A 12,363-nucleotide genomic window follows, 5' to 3' on the forward strand; every position below is an offset into this window, starting at 1 on the left:
GTCCAACCTCTGAACCTCCAAACCAAGAAAGTGAGTTTAAAATGAAAACGGTATTTGACCAAACAATTCAGAGAAGGGGAGTGAGGCCCAAAGAGGATAAACGCTTAGGGAGCTCAACAGGGGGAACAAAGCCCTACGAGGCCAGACCAGAACTACCACCACAACCTCTGCCTTTTGCCACTGAATCTTCAATAACATTCTCGGAAACAAGAACAGAACACTGGAAGAAATAGTTTGTTCTTGGATGTAAAGACATCCAAAACCAGAGTTCAGGACCTCTTGCATACCTACACAAAAACCCTCCTGGATAAACAAAAGTCCTGAGTTGGTATGAATAGCCTGCTTAGGTGATCTGCCTTCACACTGTCCAGTCCTTTGATGTGGATCACAGAAAATGACATAAGATGAGATTCACCCCATCTGCTCAGCATCACCGCAAATTTGTTCAGAGACTTTGAGCATGTGCTACCCTGGTGAGCCACATAAGCCACTGTTACCTTGGTGCCTGATCTTAACAATACGTTGGGCTGATGGACCTGCTGATGAAAGTAGAGCAGTGCTTGATAGACTGCTATCAGTTCCCTCCAGTTCAATAATCTGGCAGAGTATTTGGGTAGCCTCTTTAAATGCACTGTGAGAGCACCCAAAGTCGCTCCCCGCCACAGAGCACTGACATCGACTGTCAAAATCCTCTGTGGATCTGGATCCATGATTATTCCTCTGCTCAGACTCTCCTGGACAAACCACAAATGGAGCCGAGTCCTGATCCCTAAAGTTACTGGAATAAATGTGGTCAAGGACTTACAACCTAGAGACCAAAATCTCTGGAAATGCCTCATAGGGGAACGAGAATCTAGCCTTGCCTATTGCACTGTGAAGACACAGAACGCCATATTTCACTACACCTTCATCCATTTCGGAGCTGGGGGCTTCTGCAGGATCAGTAACAACTTTAATAGTTTCCTTAGGTTTTCTGGTCTTACTTCCGGAAAAAAGACTGTCTAAATGTGTCCTGAATCTAGTCCTGATGTATACAAGATCCTTCAATAGAACCAACTGGCATTTTGGAAGATTTATCATGAAGCCATGTGACTTAGGGTCATATCTGTGCTCTCCAGAGGATGACTTAAGATCTCCTTCAAGGGAGCATGCAGTAACCAGTCATCTAAATACAAGAAGACCGATATTCCCTGCAGATAAAGCTGTGCTACCAGAGGAACCTGAACCTTTGTGTGAAGACATTGGCTGCTGTTTTGAGAACAAATGGCAAAACCCTGAATTGTCACGGACACCAAAGTTCAAAAAGTTCTCAGACTCTGTATGGTCTTTTACTATTGTTACATGGAAGTAACTATTTTTTAATTCCAGGGGGACAAAGAAGGAGTGCATTGGAACCAAAGATATCTCCCTCTGAAGAAGTTTCCATTTTGAATGGGATCTTCTTGACAATTATGTTCATATTCTTTACATTGATCACAATTCAGTACCCTCCAATTGCTTTCAGTACTAGCAAAACAATGAAATAAACACCCTCTCCTCTTTCCAACTTGGGTACTGGAACAATCGCCTTCATGGACAACAGTGCTGGAATCCCCCTCTCCAGTGCTTCTCTCTTTACTAGATTGCTACGAGATGCCTTGGATAAGGCAGATATATGATCCCCGAAGGAACAGGACTTGAGAGGTATTCTATTGCACTACCCCTATGCACAATGTTCAACAAGCATCTGTCTGAAATATAATTCATAGTTCATTCTGCCTGGAAGAGTTGGATTCTTCCTCCAACCTGTAATCCTTGCCCACTTTACTCCCAGCTCTGACATAGTCAGGAACGTCCTTCCTTTGCTCCTGGACCAGTCTTCTGCTTTCACTGGAACTTCCACAAAAAAAGCCTTCACCTGGAATCTGGAAAGATTCTCACTTGCCTACTGCCCTCTGGAGGTTTGGTGAAAAAAACGTATCTCTGTCTTGAAGTACTAGCATCTTTGATAAGTAGTTTCCTAAATGAAAAGGAATGTTTTCTTTCTTTGAAGATTCTAGGTAGCTTGTCCTCCATCTCTGCTCCAACATGACAAACCCCCCTCATTTGGCATTTTCAGGGCTGTCAACACCTGGGTGGCTATTGAAGCTATAGGTTTCACGCGCTGCAACTGAAGCCCCACGTGCTAATGCAGAAGCCCTGATGGAATCAAAAGAAATGCCCGATTCAAAATCACCTTATTTATCCATATTCTCGAGTAAATTCTTGCCCCTCATGAACTGCTGTGAGAAGAAATGTAAAGTCTGGTATTAGAAACGGTGCAGTGTAAGTCCCATAAACCCCTACATGGAGGGGAAGTTATGCCCTAGCATACAACTTTTAAGGACAGAGTCTACCCTTTTCTCAGTAGGTTCCTTTAAAGGATTTTCTGCTGCCATCGAAGCTCTTCCCATCAAGCTCGCCACCACGGAGTACCCCCTGGGAGCAGATAGCCAAGCCTCCAAGCCCTCCAAAGGTTAGAGCTTGGCCATAAGTGCATTTCCATTCATTTAACGGGATCCCGTCCATTATAAACTGGTGTATGGGTAATCTCAACCAATCAGAATTACTCAATGTAGGCCAACAAGCCCCTTGGCAAACACTGGCTCTCCTCCACGGTTGCCTGGAGACCCCCGACTCCTCTCACCGATCTATACTCCCAGGCTTCCGCCCAAGCCCCAAAGGGGAGTATGGCTCCGACGGAATTCACGTAGGAGGCTTGGAGCAACCAAGCCATAACTTCAACAAGCGCTAGCGCCATGCTATCATTGTATAGCGCCCATCTGAGGGTAGGCGGGCTTCACTCACCATTCCAGTTTTTTTCCTGCCTCTGAGTTGGGATGTGTACCTCATGCAGGGATGACTGGGACAAAGACCAGGGATGTGTAATATAAAATACATACATCGCCCATCTCCCTTTATTTTAGTCTTTGCACGCCCACACACATAGTTCGTTTGAAAAACAATCACCATGGCAGAAAGGCATTTCTAAAAAACAAAAAAAGATTGTCTTGGTTGGGTTTCCAGACCTATCTACATACACAACACATTATATTTCTAAACTTGTTTTTTTTTTAACCAAGTATTTTGCTTCCCAATTGAGAGCATCTCAGAGCACTTTTTTTTCTCAGTGAGGTTATTTAATGCGAGGCCGTGGGCTCTATGAACACACAAACAAAGCATGCGATTGTAAGGTATGCAAGATGCTGACAATGAGACAAGTCCGGTTTTCTGCTGGAAGTTTAGTTCCCTCTAGTGGGCAATCTCTGTAAGAGGCGCGTGAATTATCTTCTTTTCGGAGGCTTGAAGAAACAGAACCATCAAGTCCCGTTTTCAGGAACACTTTTACCTAACTTTAAAAAAATCATACAGGAAGACTCGCAAGAGCGAACAAGTTGAGCTAGGAATTGTTTAACTTTCCAAACCATAACGAAGGGAAAAGGACTTGCATATAAAATGACGAGACGTGTATGTTTTGAGACAATTTACTTTTTCTCGAATTCGCATTTATTTACTTTCACATTTTTGCTTTCAACTATATGTCACTGTGTACTCCATGAATCCCTTTGCGCCTTACTTTTCTTTATGGGTTTGCTGGGGACACATACATGCATAGAATAAAATTATGGATTTCATGATTATTATAATAGTGGTTTAAAATATTTAACTTAATATACCAGTAGAATTAATAATTTCAAGAATGTTCAATAAAGACCCAAAAAATAAAAAATAAGCTGCCTAATCAAGTGGAAATTGAATAAATGTGTTTCGAGCTACTTTCCATGACAACCTACAAAGCTATTCATTTTGCTGATCAGATGAGTAAATATCGTAAGTGCAGCAGACAGAAATTCATAAATAGCCATGAAATGCTTTAATTGTTTTATGGGTGTTTTGAAGCGGTTGGCTGACAGAAGGGGGTATCTCCGCCTTGCTCCTTAGTGCCGCCTCAGAGGTTGTGCTGCTTCGTTCTGCTGATGATTTACAGCCGTGGAAGTCACATTCTTTCCAGATCACTTTAACTGGGTGAAATTCGATATTAGCAGATAGGGAAAGGACTCTGCAACTGTGTCAGTCGTCAGGCCGGGTCTGCAAGGCATCAGGGGCCTCCAGAGAGAGCTGGGATTAGTGGGCGAGTGTAAATAACTCTGCTGTCTCCTGGGAACCGGTGGGGGAGGGTTCAAGAAGGAGGGGGTTGAGAAGGGATGGAGCAGAGAGGGTAGGCAGCGGCCTTCATTTCAAGGAGGGCTTTCTCTGTAAACCTGCAGATGCAAAATAAGTGCGTGTTGTGCCGTGTTTCTGCCTCCCTGTGCCCGCTGCAGTGGAAATGTGTCTCAGAATCGTTCTTGGAGCTTCGACGGTGCGCTCTGGAGTATCTAAATGTATTTTGTTGGCTCACGATTGTCTTTTTTGCTTCATTTAATGTAACGTTTGCTTTTGTATTTTGTTCACTTGTAATGTTCTCATGTATCAGTTCTGTTCCTTTTGTGAAGCGCTCTGACACCTTCGGGTAAAGTCCGCGCTATATAAAAACGCACAAATAAATAAATAAAATAAAATAAGGAACAGAGCTGCCGACTTTGGAAGTGGGGAACGGGGTTCGAGTCTCGGCCTCGAGTCTCGGCCTAACAAACCTTTGATTCTGGGCAAATCAATTGATCTCCCATGCCTCCAAAAAATGAATGTGTTCTTGTGAAATGTACTGGTGCTCATGTAAATGTTCCAATCAATACCTTCGGGTCGAGTTTGCGATATCCAAGTATGCAAAAAAAAAAAGAAAAACACGCTATCACAGTCTATTTTGAACCGCATCTCCTGACAACACTCAGAAGACACACATTTGCCCTGCTTGCATCTCATTTCATCTCAGACCCCATCTTCAGTTGAAGAACCCCGTTAGGTGCTCCTCAGCTACGACTGGCCTGCACGCTCGTGAATAACTCGCATCAGCTGCAGGGTCTGTCACAGCAGGGGGTCAAGGGGTTCAGTGCTCAGCAAAGAATCTGTAAAACAGACTTGCTGCGCACGGACTGTGGCCATGCTGAACGAAACGGCCTGGGCTGTAACAGACCCAAACTGCGCCTTTTCTCACTGTGGCGTGAGAACGAGGGATTTATGCGAACTGAATTATTACTCGACAGATTAAGTGTAAAATAAAACGGAGTAGGGCTTCTGCACGCGTGTGTGTGTAAGAGAGGGAAAATGAATAAAACAAAGAGAGGGAATGGAGTTGAGGAGGAGAGAGGTATGGAGAATGAGAGAAATGAAGGTGAGAGAGGAAATAGGCAGAGAAGGGAGACGGGAGACATAGAGGGGCGAGAGACGGCAATGAGTCAGAAGGGAGACGCTGTGAACTAGAGAGAAAAGAAAAGAAAGGGGGATATGGAGACGGAAAGAAAGACGACGATGAGAGAAAAGAGGAAAAGTAGGAGGCAGAGAACGAGAAAAACGAGAGAGGTGAAGAGAGCGAAAGGGAGAAAGAACGTGAGTGAGTAATACAAGCTGGGAGAGTGAAAGAGTGAAAAATGGGGCTAAAGAAAACAGAGACAAAGAGGAAAACAGAAAGGGGGGCCGGGACACATGGAGAGAACGTGAACCTTGATGTTTATAATATTTAGCACTGTATTCAACAAAGTTTTTTCTATTGAATGTGATGGAAGCTTGAATCTGTGTATATATTGTACTTCATAACAGAGAACGTGAAAATACATCGAGGTCCACCTAAACGTGGGTCCCACACAGACTTTGTGCTTCTGTTCCCTTTCGGCTTATGGGGATGCTTTTGTTGAGCGAGGAGAGGGTGGTGACATCTGCAGAGTTCTTACTTATCATCTGTGACACTTTCTCTATCCACTTTTGCTTCGCCTGATTGGCCCCTTTCTTAGTCACTGTGTGCCCGCCTCCCTCCTCACAGCCACAGTAGAGCCATTTCACTTTACGGCTAGAACGAATCACACTCCGTGACAAAAAACCTCGCTCGATCCTGGTGACAAGACGGGAAGTGACATGCAGTTCTTCTGGCCTCAGGTGGCAACACTCGAGATGACACCATGGAAAGGAGTAAAAAGTCCTGGATTAAATATACAATAAAATCAGCATATTACTGATACAGCTCACTGACGCTTCCAGGCACTACAGCCCTATCTATATAATTGCTAAAAATAATGATTCATGCACTACAGATCAGAAGATGTGCATAGACGTTGTTGGGGGTGACAGCAACTCCACAGTGGAAGGAAGTCTATCTGGCAACTTGCTTATTTCTAAAAGCTGTCAGTTCAACGATGTTGTGTACACGTGGAAGTAACACGCACATTAAAATGTGAATGACATTTCAGGCAATGATTCTTACACTAACCCCTTTCAAAATACAACTCTACTGCGCCTCCTGTCTGCTGCTGTGTGTATAGCAGTTGGGGAATGCCACGTCTTGAAATGAATCTCGACGCCTTGTTTTTTTTCTTCTTTTTTTATAGAAACCGCATGTGCGTTTAAGTAACATAAAATAATACTGCTCAATATGGGTATACATACTATGTTTTTTTCCTTATCAGTTTGTTGGAAGGGGCCTTCTTTCGAACAACTAAAATGTAACCTAAACCGTTTGCAAGAGTGTGAGGGGAAGAGTTTGCAAGTGTGGGGTAGCCCATACATTAGAACAGCGTACATTTTTCCCCAGAACTGTTTCACCAGAAAACGTTTCTTTGTATGCTGTGGTTGGTGCAAGAGTTTGTTCTAATGTATGTAACACGTGCACGAGGCACACATTACAGCGTTTTGACACAATGTGTACATTGTATGTTTAGACTTTTTAATTGTAAATCAACACTAAAACAATGCTGGTTTTTTTCAGAGTGCGCTTGTTCGTGTTGAGTTCACATCGTGTCCCAAAATGCAAATGCACCCTGGACGTACGCCACTACATTTGAAAGAAACGGGGGACTAAGAGAGTTCCCCCACTCCCTCCTCCCCCAACACGCACTCTAATTTCCTTTTACATAAAATCGACTGAAATTAATTATTATTATTTGCCAAGAGTGAGAAAGGGGGTCCTCTGTTGGGGTGTCAACTCCACGTGGTTCTCATCAGGCGCAACACTTCGAAGTATTTACACTTCAGTAGCGGTAATTGTGTTAGTGGCGCTCAGCTAACAGAGAACAGTCAGCATTAGGAGTCCTTTGTCACAATTATTGCTAAATTGGTAGAATTAAGGCTTCGTGGCAGCCAGTCACTTCTGAATAGTAGCCACTTCTTGAACCCTCGAGCTTGTTTAAGTCTATTTGAATCCTTCTATTTCCATTGAGGGTCTGGCACCAATACATCTGAATTGATGCAGGATGGACTGAATAACTTAATTCAATTCGCAAATTTCGCGTTTAATATTTTAGTTGTTTACTGAAAAATTGATTTTTAGGTTTCACACAGTGCACATCTTAGCACTCCCCTTCCCACCTAGTAAAAATATACTTCGACATACATATTTGGGTTAAACATCTGCACGAACGAGGAAGACAATAAAAAATACTATACTGCATGCAGTACTCCACAGTGGCCACCAAGTGGCAGTGATGAATACTAACAATTTTCCCAGGCCAACCCCGCCCAAATATTAGCATGCCGTGCTGCCATTGGTCAGCAATCGACCCAGCCTTATCAATCGCGTCATGCTGACCATACCCAATCTCTTTTCTCGTCGCACATGATAGGCCAACGTCAGAGACATCAATCATCTAAAATTTGCATAGAGCAGCTCTAGTTCTCAAACAGCTCCAGTCTGCGGTTGTACTCGGCGGAGGAAGGTTGCTGCAGGCCGCCGAAAACCAAGACGCGGGAAGCTTCGCAGATAATTGTTGCACTCACGCAATAGTTCACACTGACTGTTGCCTCAGGAAGATGCATGCGTTCACACGCACTACAAAGTTTCAATTTAGAAGAATTGTAATTTAGGGATATATTCATAAACGCATACGATACCAAATACTATTTGAATGTTGAGTGGAGTGTCATGTATTGTGAATTTTGCACGTATCCTGCTCATGGTTATTGATGCTTCCACTTTACTGCGGATCGGGGGCCAAGCAATAATGGAACTTTTCCTGAAAGGCGACCTGAGTTGCCTGTAGTAGCAAACAGCGCCACAATACCTCGCTTTCATACCTCGCTTTCAATTATGAAATATGAAAAATGCTCGAATGTCGAATTTCATCTTCAGCTGAAAAGTGTGGCTCAAATCGTTTTGAAGCCACAGTAAGCCAATGCAAAATAAGTTGTTTTTAGATCTTACTTGCCTTTTCTAATTGCTTCACACGCACTTCTATAGTTTCTAAGCGCTGTAGAAAGTGGGTATTATGTGACCCAAAGTGTCCCATTTAGCCATCTCTGAAAAACGGTTGGTCTAGTGGATTCAAACTTTTCCAGCACTTTGTAAATAACATGGGCTTGGAGCGATGAACTCGAGGACTCAGTTGCCAAACCAATGAAAGCAGAAGACACTGATCAAAATATTTTTAACTAGTTACTGTTAGCAGGCGAACCCATGAAATATATTGTTGTGAGCAGCAATATGTCTCCGTAGTATACACTGCAGATAGAATAAACGGCAGAAGGCGGCAGCCATAGCGATAGGAAGATGGCTAGACAAGCAGATTGGCAGCTGTGGAGCAAAGAGCTTAAACATTCTTTTTTTTTCTTTTTAAATCTTAATGTAAATATACTCACGCGTTCCTTATTAAAAATGGCACACTGACAAATCCCATGGCATTTAACTGATGTTATTTGGTAAAGGCCCCAGTTTGATAACGGTGGGCCCTGAAGTTTATTTATTTATTATTTATTTATTTAAGTTTGCCTAAAAACCCTTCTGTGCGTCATGATGCGAACCAGACCGTTGAGCCCAATTGATTCTAGTGCGTGATCTGGGGCAAACTACGACTTTTCAATTACGTCTCTATTGCCCTATCCATCTAAAATTAGCAGAGCGTGAACACGGGCTAACCAGAGGTATGGCTGGCACCGACAATACAAATAACTGGACCCTCCAATAAATGACGCTGTGTGCAGTGCCCCTTCCGACGTACCTCGGTTTCACTTAATGGAAACTCATATCGAGAAAAACGGGTGTGATATTAACGCGCAGAATTGGAGTGGTCTGACCCTCCCTTACTTTAATAGGATTTGCCGAAAAAAAGAAATACATGTCTAAGTGTGTAGCTGTTTCAATGGTGTGTATGCATGTCCGAAAACAGAGAAACACTCAGTTGTAAACAGAACTCTGTTCTATGTGTCTACCTAATAGGACTAGGGACTGGCGGCAATTACGCTTACTCTGAACTCCTGCATTGGACACTTGACAATTGCAGCCGACCAATAGTATATTGCAGTGAAACTGTTGAGGTTCTACAAATCTCCTCCAATCTCTAATATGCAAGCTGTTGCTACATTATGCCGATTCATTTTCAGCTCTGCAGGGGGCCTGTGCTTGAATGTGGGTTCTACACGACAGCTGGAAGATTGCGGCGTCTACTTCACTTACAGATAAGATACTATGTGGCTGTAATCTGCAAAAGCAAATCGGAACAGAAATCGGAGTACTAAAACAATGGCACAGTTTAATAAGAACTCCTTAACGTGTAAAGTTATTTTTGTAAGATGCATTATGTTTACCTAGGAAAACAGTGGGAGGATGAGAGCTTGGTAACTTGAACTGTCGACGGATCCTAATAACGAGGAGCTCATCAAAGAATCGCCCTGAGCTCACAAAACACATTTCTGACCAAAAGCCACACCTATCCACCCCGGACTGCTTAAATGGGAACATTTTAGCATGTGGGTAATAGGAATCAGTCTTCCTTACAAATAGCATTGAATGAAGAGCTGGTTGGATCCCAGGTTGTAAAACTAATATTTATTGGGATCATGTGCAATAATGGAGTTACTAAATAGACTCTAAGGGTAATAAAATTCAATGTGTCAAAAAGATCCACTGCAAAATTGGAAACACCTTGTTTTCTATTTACATTTTGTACATTGTCAAATATCCAAGAAGGCCACAATGTGAGAGGATAAAGAATACAGCAAACATGTTAAGAAGTTGCTCTCTCGGGTGGCATTAGCCTGTCGACAGCTCCGTGTATCTGGTCCGTGTTCATGGGGGGCCTGCAGCCCAACTGTGAAGAAATGTTTCATTTGTCAGTGCAGAGCCTAAACAAGCTCCCTGAAAGAGAATGGAACAGGTCCATTAGGTACTTGATGAAGAGGAACCTTCCTCAAGGGGGGGTATTGTCTCCTGGCTTCCCCTCCTAACATGGAGGCACTTCCGTCATCGCTAGCGCTGTGTGTGCTAGTGTACTCTTTGTACAAGGTATTTTTCTCCGAGGCGTGGAGTCGTCTTGTCTGTCAGCAGAAGCACGGGGCTTCTTCTTTACCGCTGGCTGGCTGCACAGGGTAGCGGCGGGAGGAGCCACGCACCGCTGACAGACAAGGCCGCCGCGTGTCTGCACACAGCGTGAGAGAAAGAAGGACGCCAGGGCGAGGCCTCGAGAGCTCCACTTCCGCAAACACAGGCCTGCCAATCACCTCGACGCCAGACGTCATGGAGGCCCATCCTCCAACCAGAGAAGACGTCAAGGAAGCCCAGTCTCCAACCAGCGAAGCTGGTGGGTGTGGCATTTGGCTGGAGCTGCTTTAGAAATAGGAAACGCTAGAATGTTAATCCGTGAGGCAAATCCAACCTCTGATTTACAGTACAGGCGTATTTATTGAGGCTATAACGCTTCAGGGAGGCATTAACAAAGATCTATTGCTTTTTTTGAAGGGATCGAGTGGGCTCGTGGTTTTCGCAGCACCGAACGAACATTTTAACTGACGGTGTTCGCCATGAGGAGAGGTATTAAGTGCGTGGATAACTGTTATGATGAAACATTCCCACGTCAAACAGTGCTTTGATTACATAATGGCTGGGGGTAGGGGGGTTGGAAAGGGGATGGACGCTTATCTATTCCTTGGTTTCGGAGGGCTGGTAATACCAGCCTCTGACTGGCGTGGCAGCCTCCGAGCTGTCTCGCGCATGCACTTGAGACGCTGAAGTGCTCTTCTTGGCATCTTGGCTCCTGTCACATCAGTCACATGCCCCGGCGTAAACTACAGACTTCAGCAGCGGCGGCGCGGCCTGAATGAAACACCCGGGATCCTACGCGTGTTCACTGACAGCTGTTGGTACAAGCCCTCTTTGTTTCTGTGCATGCGCACAACTAAAGGAAAGCACCACCTTCCTTCAGTGACTTTATTAATCAGACTTGTTTACAGAATGACATCAGGCAAAGTACTGTGGAATGTGATACATTTGCCTGCTCTACAATATCTCAGAGGAAACCCTGCGTAACAGATGCAATCGCCCTTCCTGGCAAAGCTTTGATACGGTGTATCGATATACGAGGCAAATCCTTGATGGTATCTTGCAGGAAATCTGTACATTAATAACACGCCAAGCTGTCTTGCTCTTGTTTGTTTTTTCCCGGATTACAATCTCCTGCAATTGCCTGTACACCTGATCCTTACATGGAACAAAGGGGATACGTGTACACCTTGTCGCCAGTCTGAACAGCAAGCACAACAGAGCCACCTTCAAAGCAGAGCAGGGCAGCTCGGTTTCCGGTTGCCGAGTTCAATTGTTCTAGTAAATCATAACGCCCGCGCCCCCACCGCAACCATCTCTGTTCTTTAATATATGGAAAACGGGTTAAACGTGCCCCCCTGTGCCGCGAGGAGCCGTGAAAGGTTATACGTTCTGACATATTCAAATATTGCGCCTATAATATGAGTCATAAATCTACGGAGGCGACAGGGAGCCGGAAAAGCTGCTTCCAGTCACTTGTGCTCACCGTGAAAATTCACTTCCGAGCAGCGAGGACATTAAGTAAACCCAACACGAAATGTAGAGTGGCGATCTGTCTTGGAAGGGTTACAGCGCGTTAAGGAGTCTGGAAAGCTCCCCAAAGCAGTAAAGATTATAAAGTGCAGAAGTTGCCGTTGCCGAGTGACTTCCCCTGCTGGAGTACACGCTAAGCCCAGTGCAATGCCGAGCCTGTGATCTCGGCGCTGCTGGCCCATTAATGTCTTTGATGGGGGTCTGGGTGCCGTTCCCGCATGGTATCACTTTTGTAACACGTAATTGAAATCTGTTTTATAGCGCGACCTAGACAGCCATAAAACTAATGCTGCCGTATTAGAGGGTGGCCTTTCGAGCACTGGGAGGGCATCCCATGGTGAAGGCATGTTGGCTGAGATAAAACGAACGATATCCCTGTGGCGACAAAGGACACATATTTTTCAGCCTCTGCTTGAGAG

Source organism: Lissotriton helveticus, chromosome 10 (assembly GCF_964261635.1).
Source record: "Lissotriton helveticus chromosome 10, aLisHel1.1, whole genome shotgun sequence".
NCBI lineage: Eukaryota > Metazoa > Chordata > Amphibia > Caudata > Salamandridae > Lissotriton > Lissotriton helveticus.